Below are 17367 nucleotides of genomic sequence, written 5' to 3'. Positions count from 1 at the left end.
CAGCATCTTTCTTCACCAGCAACCGGTCTTCCACACACGTCTATGCACCGAGGTCCCACGCGATGGGCTCCGCGGCCGGGACGGGGCGAGCCGCGGGCTGGTGATGCCGATGCCCGTCCCCGGTGATTTTACAGACGCGTGGCAGGAAAAAAGAGAGAGAGAAAAAAGGATCAGATTTTACTAGACACGAGGGAAAACAAATAAAAAGCTGTTTTCAGTGACCTGGAGTTGTAGATTTTTCTGAAGTTGTTTACTCTCCAGATTTAGCCTGTTTGCTCACCGAAGATCTCCCAGCCAGCTGGGTAACACTTGTAACACAACCATGCATGTTGTACTTGAACTTATTGTTTGCTTTGGAAATGTCCACAGCTCATATAAAATCATATTAAACAAATCCCTAAGCATTTCATTAGATGAATCACTTACTTAAATCCATTGGAAATATCTCCCCCTACCCTTTATTTTTTTTTTTTTTCTCTAAAGAGAGAAACCGGAGAGGTTCCTATACGTTCATATATTCCATATATATATTTACGGCTGGGAGGGGGAAGAAAGCAAGTTTATTAAAGCTCCCAATTTGCATCCAGTTGGAGGGGACGGTAGATACTTTAAAAGGATGGAGAGGGGGAGAGGGGGATGGTGGGGGGAAGCCTATTTATATCATAAATTCCAGGGCGCTGCACTTCAACACGTCCGGGCAGGAAGGTGCCGTTTGAAGGGAGCATGCAGGAGGGGAACCGGGCGATCGGATGGGAGCGGGTCCCGGCCCAGACTACCTCCTCAGGGCTGGGATTTGCAGCTCACCGAGGGTTCTGGATCCTGCAGCAGGGAAAGTTTGCTCTTGATTTATTTAGTGGCAAGACAGGGGAAACCCCCAAAAGTTTCGATATTAAAAGAAAAACATTAAAAAAAGGCAGAAATCCATCGGGCAGGACCGCCCGTCCCCGTCCCCCCCCCTCCCCCCCGAGCTAGGTTCTCTGAGGCCACCGCAGCCGCGGCAGTCCATGCGAGGGCTACCGTGAGGCGGGCGCACAAACCCGCCCGCTCGCAGGTTTCCCGCCCCGTCCTTCCCGGCCCAAACCCGATTTTCTTGACTTTCTGCTGTTTTTTTTCCCCCAGCGGTTTTTATTTAACACATCCGGTGGGGAGCGAGCCTTTCTGAGGGAGCCGGAGTCTGTTTTCTATTTCACAATATGGTCATTGTTTACCGGCACATGCCCGCCGCGCCGCCGCAGCGGCTGCGCGAGGCCCCCGCGTCCACCCCCGGCCCTTTCGGGCCCAGACCCAGCTCATCCGCGATGCTGTCGGGAGGGTTGAAGGTCGCGGTCCCTGCCGGTCCCTCCGCGAAGGGTGCGGGTCCGCCTCGGGCGCGGACACGTCGGAGGCATCGCGACGGCGATGCCCGTGACAAGAGCGCCACGGTGTGGCTGCGCGGCGCCGCCGCGCTACCTGCACGCCACCCGCACCCCCCCGCTCCTCCCGCCTCCCGCCGCCGGGGCCAGACTGAGCGGCGGCGGCGAGCGCGGAGCAGGGCGGCCCCGCCAGCGCTGTCCCCGCAGGGCACGGGGACCGGGGCGCGGGAGCCGCCGCGCCGGCGGCCGCGGCCGGACAACGCGGCGATTGTTCCCACCCGCGCCGGGGAGCTGCTGCCCCCCATCCCAGCCCCACGGCGGGACGGGGCCCTGCGCCCCGGCCGGTGCCCGCCCCGCCTCGCCCTGGCCCGGCCCTGGCGCGGGAGCATCCCCGCGGGCCGAGAGCCCCGCGCCAGGCCTGCCTGGAGACCGGGGGACTCGCTCGGCGGTGCTTTGTCTCCAGCCAACAAGCGAAACATTTCGGATTGAAGCCGCTCAAGAGTTTTGGATGAAATCTCGCAATTGTTCAGAGAAAAATCTTTCACTTTCTGGATAAAATATTCTCGTTTGGGCACAGAGTTTTTGCTGGAAACTTTATTTCCATGGAAATTGCTGGCAAAGAATGAAAGGAATTTTTTTCCTTCTTAAAAAAAAAACCCCAAAACCAAACCCCAACAAAATCCAAACGCAAACAGCCCTCCACAGTGGAAACATGGATTAACTCTTGTTTTACAGCATCAGAAAAGGGTGATTTCCAAACAGTTTCAACAGCTGAGGGCTTTCCTGGCACCCCAGTGCATCCTCTTAAGCTTAGGAGTTGTTTACTTACCTAGGGGAGTGTTTTCAGAATGAGGAGGCAAGGGGACTGGAACTCCTTGTATTCTCACCTAAGGCTGGGCAAAACCAAACATTACATCTGCTTCAAAGTAAAAATCTTGTCATGTTTAGTATGGGCAAAAGCTGCTAGCAACCCAGTGGGGAGGGCTGGCGAGCTACCCAGATGGATGTTCACAGGGCAGTGATAAAAGGGGAAAACGCAGGAAGGGATTTAGAAGAAAACACTTGGGAGCAGGGGGGGGAGAAATAAACCCAACAACAAACTCAGGGAAGGAGCCGAGGACTTTTTGTTCAGGTTTCAGCAGCTCTCTGCAGAGCCTCCAGCTCTGGGTACAGAGAGAGGAAAATGGGCATTTCTCCACCTAGGCATGACATGCGCTGCTTTGGAGAGCTTATGTCCCTCCAAAGGAAAAGCAGGTTTTGTGTTCTCGTTAAGGTCACCATTGGTGTTGATGGAAACATGCTCATGTGACCTTGGGATCGAAGCCTGTCTGGTCTCTAGCACTGGGGCAGGCGCTGTTTTTGCCCTCCATCCCGAAGCGTTCCCTAGGCTCCGGTTCTCTCCCACCCCTGGAACAGCCTTTTCTCTTCCCTTGCTTGTGGGTGCCCAGGAAACACTGTGCCTCTGGTTAACGAAGTGGACCTGTCACTTCAGCATTTCCATGGCTGATGGACTCAGTGATGGGGTTGGCCGCAGCCTGGGCTCCACCGGCCTCGCTTGTCGGCCTGTAAATTGCACTGCTCACAGAAACCATGACGTACAATGTTAAGAATTAGAATTTTCTTTTTAGGGCAAATTGTGGCTGTCTCTTTGACTTGCCAAGGAGCTGACAGGAGAAACTTACACTTGCGCCTGTTTCTCCCAAATTGCACTGACCTGACTGAAGGGAGGAGCTGGGGCTCCCTGTAGCAAACAAAGCCAAGTGTGCAGGACAAGATGATGTTGAGAGATTCCTGGAGACACAAGACTGCAGCCCCCCTTCCTTCCTTTCTTGGGGTGTGCCTGCCAAGGTCACCGAGGGGGTGATTTGCTGTTTCTTGATACACCACAACCTTCCCATTGCCTGGCCTTTCTTTGGCCTGCCCCTCCAGAGTGGGAAACACTCAGTGAACTCACGCATTCCTTTTCTTTTTGGAACTCTGTCCACACGAGCTCATGGGGCAGATGGAGAACTTGTGTTGTTCTTCAGTTCAAGGGCTTGGCATGGACGTGACCCATCTTTATAAAGAAGGAAGTCTTCGCTGGGCTGGGCAGGATTTTTCAAGAAAAGAGCATTCCAGTCTCTTGTTTCCCATTTCTGGCCCACATGTTTCCATCACAGTGTAACACTGGCCTTTTTCTCAGGTCATGGAGGCCAGCAGAGAAACATCAGCAGAAAATCCAACTTCTCCCAACTGAGTTGTTCTACCTGCCTGTTCTCTAGGTAGCTGGGTGTTGCTATCCCAGGAGCGTAGGTACTGTGATGTGAGGCCCAATGGTTTTTAAGAAGTACAACTCACAAACCAGATGAAGCCATCTTCAGATCTGCAGTTCGGGTCGGCTGTTGCCTGAGGTTTCTATAGCAGACATTTGAGCATGGACCTGGAGCCGCATGGGCAAAACTGCTGCTGGAGGTGCTGCTCTGATGCAGAGCATGAGCCAGCACCACCCGGGAGCTGGATATAAAAGCTCTCTTGGCCAGAAACACGCTAGCTGCCTGGCTGTGGTGCCATGGGGAGGCCCTGCAGAAGTCTGGCATGGCGGTCAGAGTGGTGGTGGCACTGGCACACTGGGAAGAGCCTCCGACTGAGAGCAGAGGAGGCAGGGACCTCAGCTGTGTCCCTGTGTCGGCAGGAGGGGCAGGAGGGAATGACTTCAGGAAATCCAGAGTCCTGGGTGAGTGTGCAGCTGGGCTAGATGACTGTAATGATCTTTTCAGGCCTTAAAATTTATTACTGTAGCTTTTAGCTCGAAGTAGCCAAAGGCAGTTGCTCCTCAAGGAAGAGGGCTGATTCATCTCCAGTACAGCCATTCACTCTGCTTATTCTCTCCCGCCTGTCACATCTCCTTCAGCTGTAACTCACTTCTCAGCAGCTCAGATAGGGGCAGGGTCACTGCCTCTCTGCAGGACTTCAGATGTGAGATAAATCCCTTTGCATCCCAATGCCGCAGGAATGCTTTCCCAGATCTCTGACATCCCTGTTAAAAGATGACCGGTCAAAGAATTTGAGGCGTAGCTCTTCAGGCCCTTTGGTGTGTTTTCAGCAGAGTGGACCAGGGCAGGGCAGGGCAGGGCAGTGGTGCTGGTGGAGGGGCTCAGGGAAGCCAGCCCATGGGGGCTGGCGTGCAGCACTGCATGCGGCTTTTTCCCTACAAACCTCAGGCATTAAGCTTACAATTCCCCTTTTGCTCTTTTAATGATGATCTAATAGGCTGTTATCCTACAGAGGTCAGCCAAACTTCTGTAACTTAGACCTTGAAGGATTTGCAGATGATGGCAGCCTTAGAAGAAACTCTTGGAAACTTCTGTTTAGCTAATGCTAAGTTTAGTGCGAGGTTGGCATGCCAGTGCAATCAGCTCGAATCAGTCAGCATTAAACCATACAAATTGATGCAGAAATAAACCACAGCAATTAGGCTGCTGGAGCAGTGCATATGAGAAGTGACATTGAGCAAGGGGCCAGGACACCTTGCAGGTTAAAGATCAAAATAGCAAAGGCGCATCTCTTGTCATATGGTTCTGTCCTTATTGCTTATGTTACATGGTCTCTCTGGCCTCACCTATGACCAGTATGTACTCACTGACAGCACATGTGCTTGCGAGCAGTAGATAGTATCTATAAGTGACTTAATAACTTGCATCTGTCATAAAACCCACTTCATGTTCAGTTCCTCAGTTACAGCTTGGCCTTATTATCATTATTATTTAAACAAATATATGCTAGACTTTCCCTGTGATTGCAATTCCAGGGCTGTATTATTACATTTCATCTTCTGCCTTAGCTTTTATGTCCTTCATGAAAACGTATGCTGCCATAACCCAGACTTTGTCTCCTAAAATTTTCCTGTGCAGCACAGGGGAACCTTCTGCTCCTTCATCTTTCACAATCCAGCATGCAGCTGTGAGCAGCTCTGCAGGGAAGCTGGATGTTACTGGCTGCGTTGTCAGTGCTGCCTCTTCAAGGGGCTCTGTAAGGTCACCGTCATATTCATAAGTGTAGACGAAAACACTTTTCTTCTTTTTCTGGTCTCTATGTTTGAATTACATCTTTGTCCTTGAAAGAGGCCCTGCTGCAAGAAGCATCAAGATGCTCTGCTTTAAGATTCATTTTACATTCCTGTGAAGATCTTAATTTATTAGAAAAATGGAGGTTATTTTCTTCTTCAGCTCAGATTTCTTCATCACAATGTTCTCTAGGCAGTGACTGAAAAATAGCCCTTGGGGCTGTATCATTTTTGCTTCTGCGAGCCCGGTAGTGATTTTATTATTAGGAAAATGCCTTGGTTTGGGAATGAGAAATAAGGTGATTTTCTTAAGACACTTTGAGGCAGGCATGTATTCTGAGGTAAAGCACCATGCCACCTGGGTGAATACCTACAGAAGGAAAAAAAAAATCATGAAAGGTATTTAGCTGAAAATACATTTGGATTCAAAATAAGTTTTTTTTTTTTTAATTTTTATTTTTATTTTGTTTTAGTTTTTTCTTCTTTCAAAGAGGGTAAATTAACCTTTGGAAAAATCAATCAAACCAACCAACCAAAGGGCTCTGGCATCTTCTGCATGACTTGACTTGTACTTTTTCATGAAGATGCCTCCCTTTCCAAGTGAGATCCTTGGATCCAGTAGAGGATAAAAGAATGATGCAAACATGACCAAATGAGGTTGCATGGCTTGTGCTGTGCAGGAAATCAGAGCAAATGATTGCTGTGGTCCCTTCTAGCCTTCAGATCTGCATATTTTCAGTAATCTTTTGTCAGTTTCATAAAAAATACCCCTTTTTTTTTCTTTCACATGCTGCCAAATAAAGTCCTCATGGTTAATATGGCAACACCCTGGTTTCAGAATCCTTCTTGATTAGAAATAATGGGTGCATGATGATGCCTGGGTTTAGATTTGGGACTTTTCATCATTTGAAGGACCAGCAGTTAACCCTAGAGCTCTTTCAGTGCCGTGTGCATGGCTCCCTCTTCCTTTTCTCTGATCTCCATGGAGAACCCACCTGCTACAAACCACCAGCATGATCCAGATCCTGCTAAAATAAATAGAAAGGGTCCCCACTAAATTCAGTAGGGGGATGTTTTGTGTGCTCGTGCTCCCTCTCCAGGTTCAATACCTGAACCACAGAGCTGTAGCTTCTGCCTTAGCTTACCCATTTTGATACCCCTACTTCAGACCCTCTCACCTGCTCTCATTACTTTGCAGGAGGACTCTGCTGTGTTGCATTGGAAAAAAAAAACTTTTCTTCCTCTGGTGCTTGTTACTGAATTTGGGCAGATCAGAAATCCTTGTCATGATTGCTGTTGCTCTTTGCCTCAACATACCTACACTCTGGAGAAGGTACGGGTAGATTGGAGGGCAGAGAGAGCCCAAAGCCTGTCCTTGGCCCTTTTGCTGTGTTGTACAAGAGATGACAATTATCCTCTCTGTCTTTGGAAAAGCAGCTAGATAAAATGCAGACATTATGAAGGGAGGCAGTCATATTACAACAATTCTGGGCAACGAAATAATTGTTGTGGATGGAGTGGAAGGATGGTACAATGTGATCCAAAGATGTGTTGGTGCCAGTGCAAGTCTTTCCAGACACGGTCAAAACAACTTTTTGCAGCCCTTTGTTGGCTTGCATCTTGTGATATGGAAGACAAAATCTTCTACAGACCAAAGAGGCCAGGACATCATTAGTGTTACTTTACATAGGATTTCAGGGGAGATGGCTTCGGGTGTTTGTGGGCAGAGTTTGGATTGAGGATCTCTATCAAAATGTGGTTCTTTTGGTGAAATAATAGGTGATGGAGAGCAGCTGCAGAGCTCCTTATTGAGGGCTTCACATTTAAACTTTTCCCACTAGGACTCAGAAACTAATAGAGTGATAAAAGTGACAATCACATGTTTCTCCACATTTTGTTTTTATAATTGTAACAATATAGCGCTATTTGCCCAATCAATGTAAGCCTGGTGCTCTCGGCAAGTATTTACAATGTGTGTCCGCCGAATTTACTCTTTGCAAAGCAGAATTTACATGCCACAGATGAAAATGCTTCAGCCTCATTTAAATAGGAAATAAAAGGGGTTGCATTACTCTATTTCTTTGCAAGCTGGAAAAAAATAAAAATAAAAGGCATTGTCTTCTTTCAGAGTTCAGATTTCATTTTCTTCAAATGAAGTTGTGGTGGTTAGATTTACAAAACCTCTATTCTTTTTTAGTTTTTTTTTTCCTTTCCTTTTCACAGATCTGCAAATTTCCTATCTTGAAAGTGTTTGCACAGAGTCAAAAAGAAAACAATAGAAACACAAATCTTCAAGCCAAGAGTTCCAAGCTGGCATGAAAAATGGCAAGAGCAAGATTTGAACACTTCTTAATACCAGCGTAACCACGAGATTACTTTTAAATTCCTTTTCCCTGAAATTCTGTATTTTATTTATCAGGGCAAACCAGAGCATAAAGCAGAAAAGACATTTCTGAAGATTTTCTTGGACTGTTTAAAGCTATATCTGAAGACATACAGACTATAATAGAAACGCATGACCAAATTATTACTGTGTTTTTTACATTTTGGCATTTTTGCAAACTTCCATAATTATGTTATTTTAGTACATTAAAACAAACACCAAGGAAATAGAAAATACTTCTTCCACAGCTGTGTTTACTACCTTAAATGTGTTTTTTTTTCTCAACCAGGCAACCAGTCTGAGATAAGAGGTTTCCCTGCTGTGTAACACAGCATAATCAGAAGCACACGCAGCACCCACCTGGAGTATTCCAATGCACAAGAGTAGTGGAAAATTAAAGCAATAGAATGGAAAAGTCAATAGCTTTTTCCAGTGAGAGACATTTGACATAGTAATAGACCTACTTTTTAAATGTATGAATCTACAGAAGATCTTGGAATGTTCTTTTGAGTGAAAATCCTGTTTTTACAGGGAGAAAAAGAATATTCAACCTTCATTGAAGATATCAAAATTTTAATTGAAAGGCTTTAAAACATACCCTTATTTTACCACAATGTGAAACATGATTTTCTACTTTCTTTAGTACTTTGGGGAGCATGTTTTACACAAATGAAAGCCTAATGAGCTATGATTCGTAGCCGGATAGAAATATTTTGTCAAAACTGCAAATATCTGAAGAATGTTATTTAGTTGAAATCAGCAGCACCTTCAGAGATTTCCTGAGGAGTTTTAATGTGCTTGAATATCTATTTAGAAATGAAATTGAAATTTTTCTTGATATCATTTCTACGGCAAAAATAAGCTGGACAATCATTGCAGAAAAATACCTTTCCCTTGAAATGAACAATCTTGCCTTCCAATTTTCAGCCATTGCTGACATGAAGTAACCCCTTTTCAAAAAGTCCAGGCATTTTATGTAGGATTTTATTTCAGTGAAAAGTCTGATGAATCTTTTAAAAACTTATTTTGAGTGATCACTCAATAATTATTCTGAATGTTGTGGAAATCAGAAATTCTGATATATTTTTCAGGTCATGTAAAACATACATTTTTCTTGACCTGAAATGAAATATTTTACTTCAGCTTCAAGTATTTCTTTAAGGTCTTTAGTCCTATACAAAGGAAATGAAAGAAATTTTGCAATCATGATTGCAAAAACCAAAAGTGCTGTAAAACATCAGTGTGGGCTTTAGACTTCTATACTATTTTGTCTTTTTTTTATCTTTTTGTTTTCAGTATGGGCAGTTGAAGATAAAAACCTCTCAAATCAAGTAATGGAATATTTCTGAGTAACCTAATTTACAGTTTTTGTTAAGAGACAACTTTGGCTGAAAAGAAGTAATCAGAACCGACTTTGTTTCTTAAATCAAGCACTGGCAAATGTAATGTAAGCTCTTGCAGCAAATAGGCACTTAGAAGAATTCTTCTCATCAGATGAAATGTTAGGCAACCTCTTTTGTCTTGTTTGAAGATTCCACCCAAGAACATCAGACAGAATCTGGTCTGTAAGCTCCACTAACATGATCTTTGCAGCTTGCCTCCAGTCTAGGCCAGCACCCTCAGCCTCCATTGCTGAGGTGGAGAAAGATGGATGTTTTTCTCCTAGGAGAGACACTGTGAGGCAGCTGTGTGCCTTCATACCTGATCTACTGCTTCTACCGAGAGTACTGTCAAACTCTAGTATTTAGGATACAAGTAGATGCTAATATAAGCACTGCAAGTTGTATTAATTTGACTTTCAAGAGAACTTGCCAAACTGTCCATAATACTTTCTGAATATTTAGCCCTGTAACCACATGTAGTCCAGGAGATCCACCAAGAATCAGAAGATAAAGATGGTTTTGCTCTGTGTGTGTGTGCATATGCCATGAGTTTAATGTTTGACTCCTCAAACTGGTAGGTAACCAGAGCATTCCCTGGCACTGCTGCCACTCCTATCACTATGGATGGGTATTCTAACACAGGGACAAGCGTAGTATATTGCCAGAAGAAGCTGAAGTCAGAGCCCTCCAAACATTAGTAACACCACTCCTTTTTAATAACAAAGTTAGTTGAGGCTCAGACACTATAGTAAAGGTCATGGCAAATTCATTACCACCAGCAAATCAACTGTTTTGGAGTCCGGCTGCTCCCACTGGTGCTGCAGGAGGTTTACCATGGGCTTCCCCAGAAGCCAGGTCAGGTCAAGTGCCAAGGCTTCACAAATTCTCAGTTTACTGTGATGTGCTTTAGTTTAGTTGCTGAATGGGGTGGGGATAGTTGAAGTTTTATATCTGTGTGCTGCAGCAGATGAGGCTGGCTGCTTGCTCTTGCAGCATGATATTTCACCCTTTGCTATGTCTCCCGCAGCATTTGGCTTTAATGAGGACTTAAAATTCAAGTACTTTAAATTTTAAATACTTAAAATTTAAAACTAATATGTCAAAATAAGAAATATTTAGAAATAGATTTTGTTATGAAATAGCTTGGCAAAGCCTGTGTCACAGACTTAATCAAGTAAATGCAAAGTATTCCTGAAGCTTGGGAGGTCCTGTGTTTCACTCAGCTGGCCAGCCTTCCCCTTGAGCCCCAATGGGACAGTGGGAGAAACAGGAAAAGCAAAAGCAAGAAAACTCCTGGATTGAGATTAAGGCAGTTTAGTAGGTGAAGGAAAGAGTCAAAACACAGCAAGCAAAGCAAAGGCAACCACTCACCATCTCCCATGGGCAGACCGATGCCCAGCCAGTTGCTGAACATAGGGAACCTTGGAATGCAGCTCCCCGCCCCTTCTTCTTAAGTTTTGTGGCTGAGCCTGATATTACAGGGTAGGGAGGTGAACAGCAGCAAAACACAGATCCTCCTTCCAAGGGTGTGAGAACTTCTAGATACTTGCAAGCATTACAAAGTAGGAAAAATAGGTACAGGGATTTGTCCTACCTGTGATGCCTAGAGAGTCCCTTCTTTAGGAGGTACTACAGACATGGGGATGTGGGCTTCCTTAAGGAGGATAACTGGATGAGAAGTGCTTTGTTTTCCTGTCTCTCAAAAGAGAAATGACTGTTTATTTAAACAAACAATACAATGAACCTTCCTATTCTGTTTTGGAAAAGAAACCTGCAGTTGCAACTACTTAAAAACCACTTTCTGCAACACAAAGCACGTTCTGCTCATAGAGACATTTATAGAGGAAATTAGCACAACTTCTTGATAAATCTATTGGATTAAAAAGTGATGTGGCTGGCAAACGCAGTTTTCCTTTTAAGCTGTTTGAGCGATTCTGTCATAACAAACATTGTCCCCAAATTGTGGCACCCTTTCACAAATTTTTGAGTGGTGCTGGAACACACTCTGATATGATTCCCTTTCATTTCTGACACCGTTATGTCATTTTATGGATTTGCGCTGACAGCATTTCATTTCGACATCATTATAGCATCTCAACTGACTTTCCACAGTGAGCACACCAAGAGAGTTTTGTGATGATACTATACTAAGAACAGTTAGAACAAATAGGTTATTAACCTGACTGCAAAATAACCCTGCTGAAGAGTAATCATTATGCATGAACATGAGCAGGTTTTCTTGCTTAAATTTTCAGCTGTTGCAAAGTTTGGTATTTTGGCCAGGTTGGTCAGGGCTTTGAGCAACCTGGTCTAGGGGAATGTGTCCCTGCCCATAGAAAGGGGGTTAGAACTGGATGAGCTTTAAGGTCCCTTCCATGCTACTATTCTAAGATTCTGTGATTCACAGTACAGGTAAAGGTGTGGTTCCTTGAGGGCTGCTGCAAAACTTCCACTGCACCTGACTGTTCCCATGCTTGGATCTGTTCTAAGCAAGGAAAGAGATGCAAGCTCACGCACAGTAACATGAAAAAATAAGGAATATTAAGGTAGTGGCATCTATAAATGCAGCAAACCTTGGATTTATCCAAATGCATGATATTGAGAAAGTCTTCATTCATTTCCCTCCTGGAAGTGTGCTCTAAAGCAGGTTCTAACTACATCATCAACCACCTTTTTATTTTTTTTGGTTTTAATTGGCACAGTTTTGTTGGCGCGGATATCCAAGGCATGCTTAGGAAGTGAGACAGGTCAGTACTTTCACTGTAATTTTTAAATTAGTGATCCTCTCCCTTAGCTACTGCATTTGGTACAACAAGTAGAGTCAGTCGTTTCTTCATGATCTTTTGCAGGAGTGGGAATTTTCTAGTCTCTGCAGTATGTAAGTGCCTTACCAACCCTGATAACATTTTTCCTCAGGTGAAATGAGATAATGAATACCATTACCTTCCCTGTCTGAGAGGGAAAAATGAGACAAAGGAGACTTGCTGGAGTCCAGATTACAGTCAGCTCCCATATCCATCCCACCAGCATACATGCCATTGTCTCCACCTGTGTGTGGATGTCCTCAGGCAGATAGAAAAACAGGGCTCTATTTTCTTCTCCTTTACATTTGGTGTATGTTTAACAGTGTCATACTGTAATAATGTGGTAGGTTGCCTGGAAATAGCATGCACCTGAAAGTAGAGAAGTTCCTGAGGTGCTTTTAGTCACCTAAATGTGCCAGCAAGCCCAGGCTGTGTGGGACAGGAGGCAGGACTGAGAGGAATCAGATGGGAAAGCAGTCAACTGGGAATACAGCTTTTTGAGACAGTGATGCATGTTTCTTATTTTATATTTATGGCTCAGCTGATGTGGATCAAAAAAGTTACCTGGGATCAAGTCTCAATTATCTTATTCCAATGAGAAATGTCAGGTAAATGTGAAAGTCTAGAGGCATAGCAATGGGATCTCAGCAGCCTGAGCCCAGTCTCATTTGAGTAGGGCAGTTTCCTGCGTGCTTTGAAGAGTGAACAGCAGCAGGATGTATAACATGAGTGTGGAGTGGTGTGTTGGAAATGGGTATGTCACCTGCAGCTGGACCATGAATAGTGATGAACTGTTTTGTCATGAAATTACTTTTTTACAAGGGATGACATTGGAATATAATGACAAGTTCTGCTCTGTAGATGGTTCCTGTATTTGCAGTTATAGGGTTGCTGTATGTACAGCATACACCTCATATCCAAACTTGGAAATAGCCACAGTTCCCATCTAGAGCTGTGAATGCCGTATCACTGGAAGTGTTCAAGACCAGGCTGGACAGTGCTTTGAGCAACCTGGTCTAGTGGAAGGTGTCCCTGCCCATGGAAGGGGGGCTGAACATGATAATCTTTAAAGGTCCCTTCCAATGAAAACCACTCTGATTTTTCCCTGTGCAAAAGTCTCCAAAGCCAGAAAGAGGTTTCAACATTTCTGTGAGCAAGCAAGAGAATGAGCCACTCTCATCATAGCTCCCATAGGCATTGCAAGGGAAGAGCATCATTTATCACAGTATCATCTTAGGTTATTCCTGAGCTAGTAAAGTTTGAGCACAGACTCGAGATAGAGCTCATCCTTTTAAATCCAAGCCCACGCCTTTCAGCTACCTCATCCCAAGACAGATGTGCTGCACCCAGCCTCCAGAAAACCTGATTCATGGCTTCATCCACAGTCCATTGCCAGCAAGCAAAAGATTTCCATTGACTTCACTCAGTTTTGTGGCTGGCCCCTGGGACTCAAAACACACTGCGAAAGTTCAGCTCTCTGCTGAATCTGTCAAGGGTCTCCTGTGTTCTTAGAGCCAGCAGAGCCTCTCTGGTTGTTGCCAGTGGGGAATTTGGCTCTGTGTGCCATTTCCAGTGTGGATGTTGCAAGCTGACTTCACCCTCCGTTCATCTTGTGCTTCTTCTTTAGCTTGGGAAATGAGCTGTAACTAAGAATGTAGCTTTTTAGATATTAAAGCCGGTTTACATTCATTAAATTTATGAAACCATGGTTAAAAATAAAACTTAAAATGATGTCTCTTGAGTTTTTGCTGATAAAAAATATGTCAGACTTTCTGGCAAACCCTACCTCTGGGATTAGTGCCAAGTGTTTGCTTCTCTATTGCTACCCTATTTTTGACCTCAAATGGAACTTTCTAATTACATCACAAATATTATTATATCATGCAAATTAGGAAGCTGTTAACATACTCCAGGATAAAATAGCTGAAAAATAACAGGCTACAGCCACAGCTTTCATTACACTCCAAAGGCCTAAAAAGTTCAGGAGTATAAATCGTCAGTCCTGTCTCTTCGAGTACTGAAGAGCAGATTACCTCACAGCAAAGCAAGCTGGTTACTTAAAGAAGCTGGCTAATCCATGAGACATTATTTCTGTCCTCTTCTGTTGGCATCTTTTGTAATAGTTTATTAACAATGATTTGTGTCCTGTTGAGTAATCTATGTATAACACTGTTGGCACTGTATTAGCTGAGACCAAGGGTATTCTGGCTAGTTAGTCACAGCTATCAAATGCTTGGAACTTAATTTTCACTCTTTTCTGGCTAGCATCTTTAACAAATATTTTGCTGCAGGGTAGAAAAAGTCCTAAATAGTCAACAGCATTGTTTGCAGGACTGAACATGCATTTGCAGCCAGATTAGTATGTTTGATGTGCTCCTGCGGTGGAAACACAATGACATCTACTGGCCAATGCAGATGGCTGTAGGAGTGTTTGCAGGAGGATTATATGCAGAAAACAGCACAGATTCAACTCTGGGAGGAAAGGAGATGTCATCCTTTTGAGAAGCAGGATGATAAATAAGAACATCTGCAGATACCTCAAGTAATACAATAGGAACTGCAAACCAGAAAATAGAAGGTATTTTACTCATGTACCACTTGTTTATTGTTAGTTGAAAAACAAATAAACAGAAAATCAAAACATGAGACAAATCCTCTGATTGTTGCCTTCAGTAGTGGCTGTCAGAGAAAAAACGGAGTTAAAGCAATTTACACTGTGTATAATCAAATGAAATCCACAAATGAGTTCCAAAATGCAAAAATGCACCTCCTCTGCTCTTCAGAAAGAGATACATTTAAGTGGGGGTTTATGATAGCCTCAACTGACAGAGTCCTGATTTCTGCACTGCACTACTATTAATGCATTTTTCTCTTAACGCGATGCAATCTCTATAAGTCTAATGCAGAAAATTATACTTAATCAAACCCAAACGCACAGTGTTCCAGCAGTAGGGTATTTCTCTTGCAAATAGTGTTATTAAAAATAAATAAAGGAGGCAATCAAAACATGTCTGTTTCTGGAAATGTGAATGCTAATGATAGCAAAGAGAATAAATTTCCTACCAGCTCACACTTCTTACATTCAAAGTGTACCATTCTGAAATCCCTTGTATTGAAATCCCCATCAACTCTGCTCCTATAATTTTTAGTTCTGTTGTCTCAACAAGTTGATGCAGTTCAGCAGAACCAGCACCTCTGAAAATCATCATACTTGCTTTCTAAACTGGTAGGCTGTGCCAGTTTACTCGGTGAGCACCACTGGGCTGGAAATGTTGTAGCATCCAGGAGAGGAATATACTGTGCAGAAAGGAAGGCTTTGCCTGCAGTTCGTGGAAACAATCCAGAGCTGGGAGATACAGCATGGATTAGATCTAGTTCAGGGTTGTACAGGCCTCTAGGTGGCAAGAAGAAAACCTAGGCTGACCAAAAATGGTGAATATTGTGTACAGAAGCAAGAGCAGCAAATAGAAGCAATGCACTGATGTAAAGCTCTGTATTACAGGTGATCGCCCTAATTTATGGAGACTTGAGTACTGTTATGCATTGGTTTTAGTGGGAGTCAAGAATGTGCTCGAACTGGAGCAGCATCTTGTATAACATAAGCAAGTAGTCCAAAGCTCTGTACAAACACAGTAGCATGCTACTCCCTCACTTAATTTCATCCCTTACAGAGGAAAAGAGGAAATGTGAGTGAAGGGGTAGGGATTTGACCCTAATGTCACAACCCCACTGCTCAACAAAGGGCTTTTCACAGTGCTGTTTGCAAGGAAGAAGAGCAGAGAGGGGAAGAGGGAGGAGACAGAAGGAAAAAAAAACAAAACACAGAAAAGAAAAATATGGTAAGGTATTACTACTTCAGTATGTCATTATATAGATCTAAAAATGCTCTTCCTCATAGCAGTAAAACAGAAATGTGTGATAAAAAAGATCTGATAGTCAAAATATTACAGCAAGTTCTTACCAGACAACATACAGCAGAAGTATCCTTCTGCACATCGAATTTGCACATCCCCTGGAGGGGATGTAGGGATGCTAGCAGTGGGATAACTGTGGGCTGGATTTCCCTCCACAAATAATTTCAGAGCATCAGAAGTGGCATTTGATTTCTGACTGGCAGCATTCAGGGTGCAGGACAAAACAGGAATGTGAGTATCTGCAAAGCTGCTTGTTTGGGTATGACATCCTGGGTTTTGGTTCTGAATGGCTATATTGTATTGAGAAAAAAAAATCAAGAGCAAGAAAATGTCTTCCATATTTTCCGATATATGTAACTTCTTTAAACAGAGCTATTATGGGATGTGAACTTTCATGTTAAACACAGTGGCACCTAATAAAGAATAAAACATAAATTAAGACACAGACTTCTGGGCTGCTGTCCTACATTACCATGCCACCACGGCTTCTGCAAGTGGTCATGTGTACTAGTGGCTTCTCACTGCAGTAACTGAGATGCAGCCTGAAAACCATAAGCATGACACTTGTGTCCCTGTTTAGTGCTGATATGAAACTTCTGCTTTTAATGCTGACATGTGTAAATGTCCATGGGTGCACTCCACAGTAATTTCGGGTAATAATCAAACACTCTGCAGGGTCCCCCTCGTATCCTCTTCCCTCTTTTGACTTCTACGTACATTTCCTATGCACTTGGTTACACAGGAACTGTTAATTAAAAATATTTGTTCAGATAGTAAAGGATGCATTGTTTTGGTTTTTTTTTTTTCATCCAGACCCCAAAAAATCTGTTGAATCTCTTAGGCAGCAAGAAGACAGCCAGCGGTAACCTTCACTCACCCTCCGAAAAGCATTGCATTGCCTGGGTTATTTGTTTAAAGCGACAGTGTGATGTCAAACTGGGACCTAAACATTGTAATTGTAAACACAGGGGGTTTTTAACAAACCAAAAACTCATGGAGATATTTCTGTGTTTATAATTTCCAGTGGATAGAGGGGATTTTGATGTATCTTTATTAAAAATAAACATCTTCCACACAGCCGATGCATCCCAGGCAATGCAGCCTTATGCTTGTGCATGGGAGCCAGGGAGAAAAAATGGAGAGAAATTAATTATTTCAACCTGAAACTCACTGATCCATTTTGTTTGTCTGAGTTGGGAGAATGAGGAAATGCAGAAAGGCAGCTAAATGCTTGAAAAACATTCATAAAGTTTGAGGAAATAAAGGTGGGAGGGTTAAACACCCCGGTTAAAAACACAGAAGAACATTTTGTCCTCAGGTTTGCCAGATCACTGCTATTGCCAGGTAAACAGAGTTGGGAGAGGGCTTCCACATAATTTTCTGTTTTCCTGTTTTCAGTACTGAGGTCTGCTTGCATATATGGATGCATAAAGATGTATCTTCTTCACAAAGGTGTGTAGAGATGAACCAGAAAGCTTTTCATGCACAGA

Source organism: Pezoporus occidentalis, unplaced genomic scaffold (genome assembly GCF_034315485.1).
Source record: "Pezoporus occidentalis ecotype Australia unplaced genomic scaffold, CSIRO_AGI_Poc_V1 ctg9, whole genome shotgun sequence".
Classification (NCBI taxonomy): Eukaryota; Metazoa; Chordata; class Aves; order Psittaciformes; family Psittacidae; genus Pezoporus; species Pezoporus occidentalis.
Note: the sequence above shows the minus strand (reverse complement) of the source record.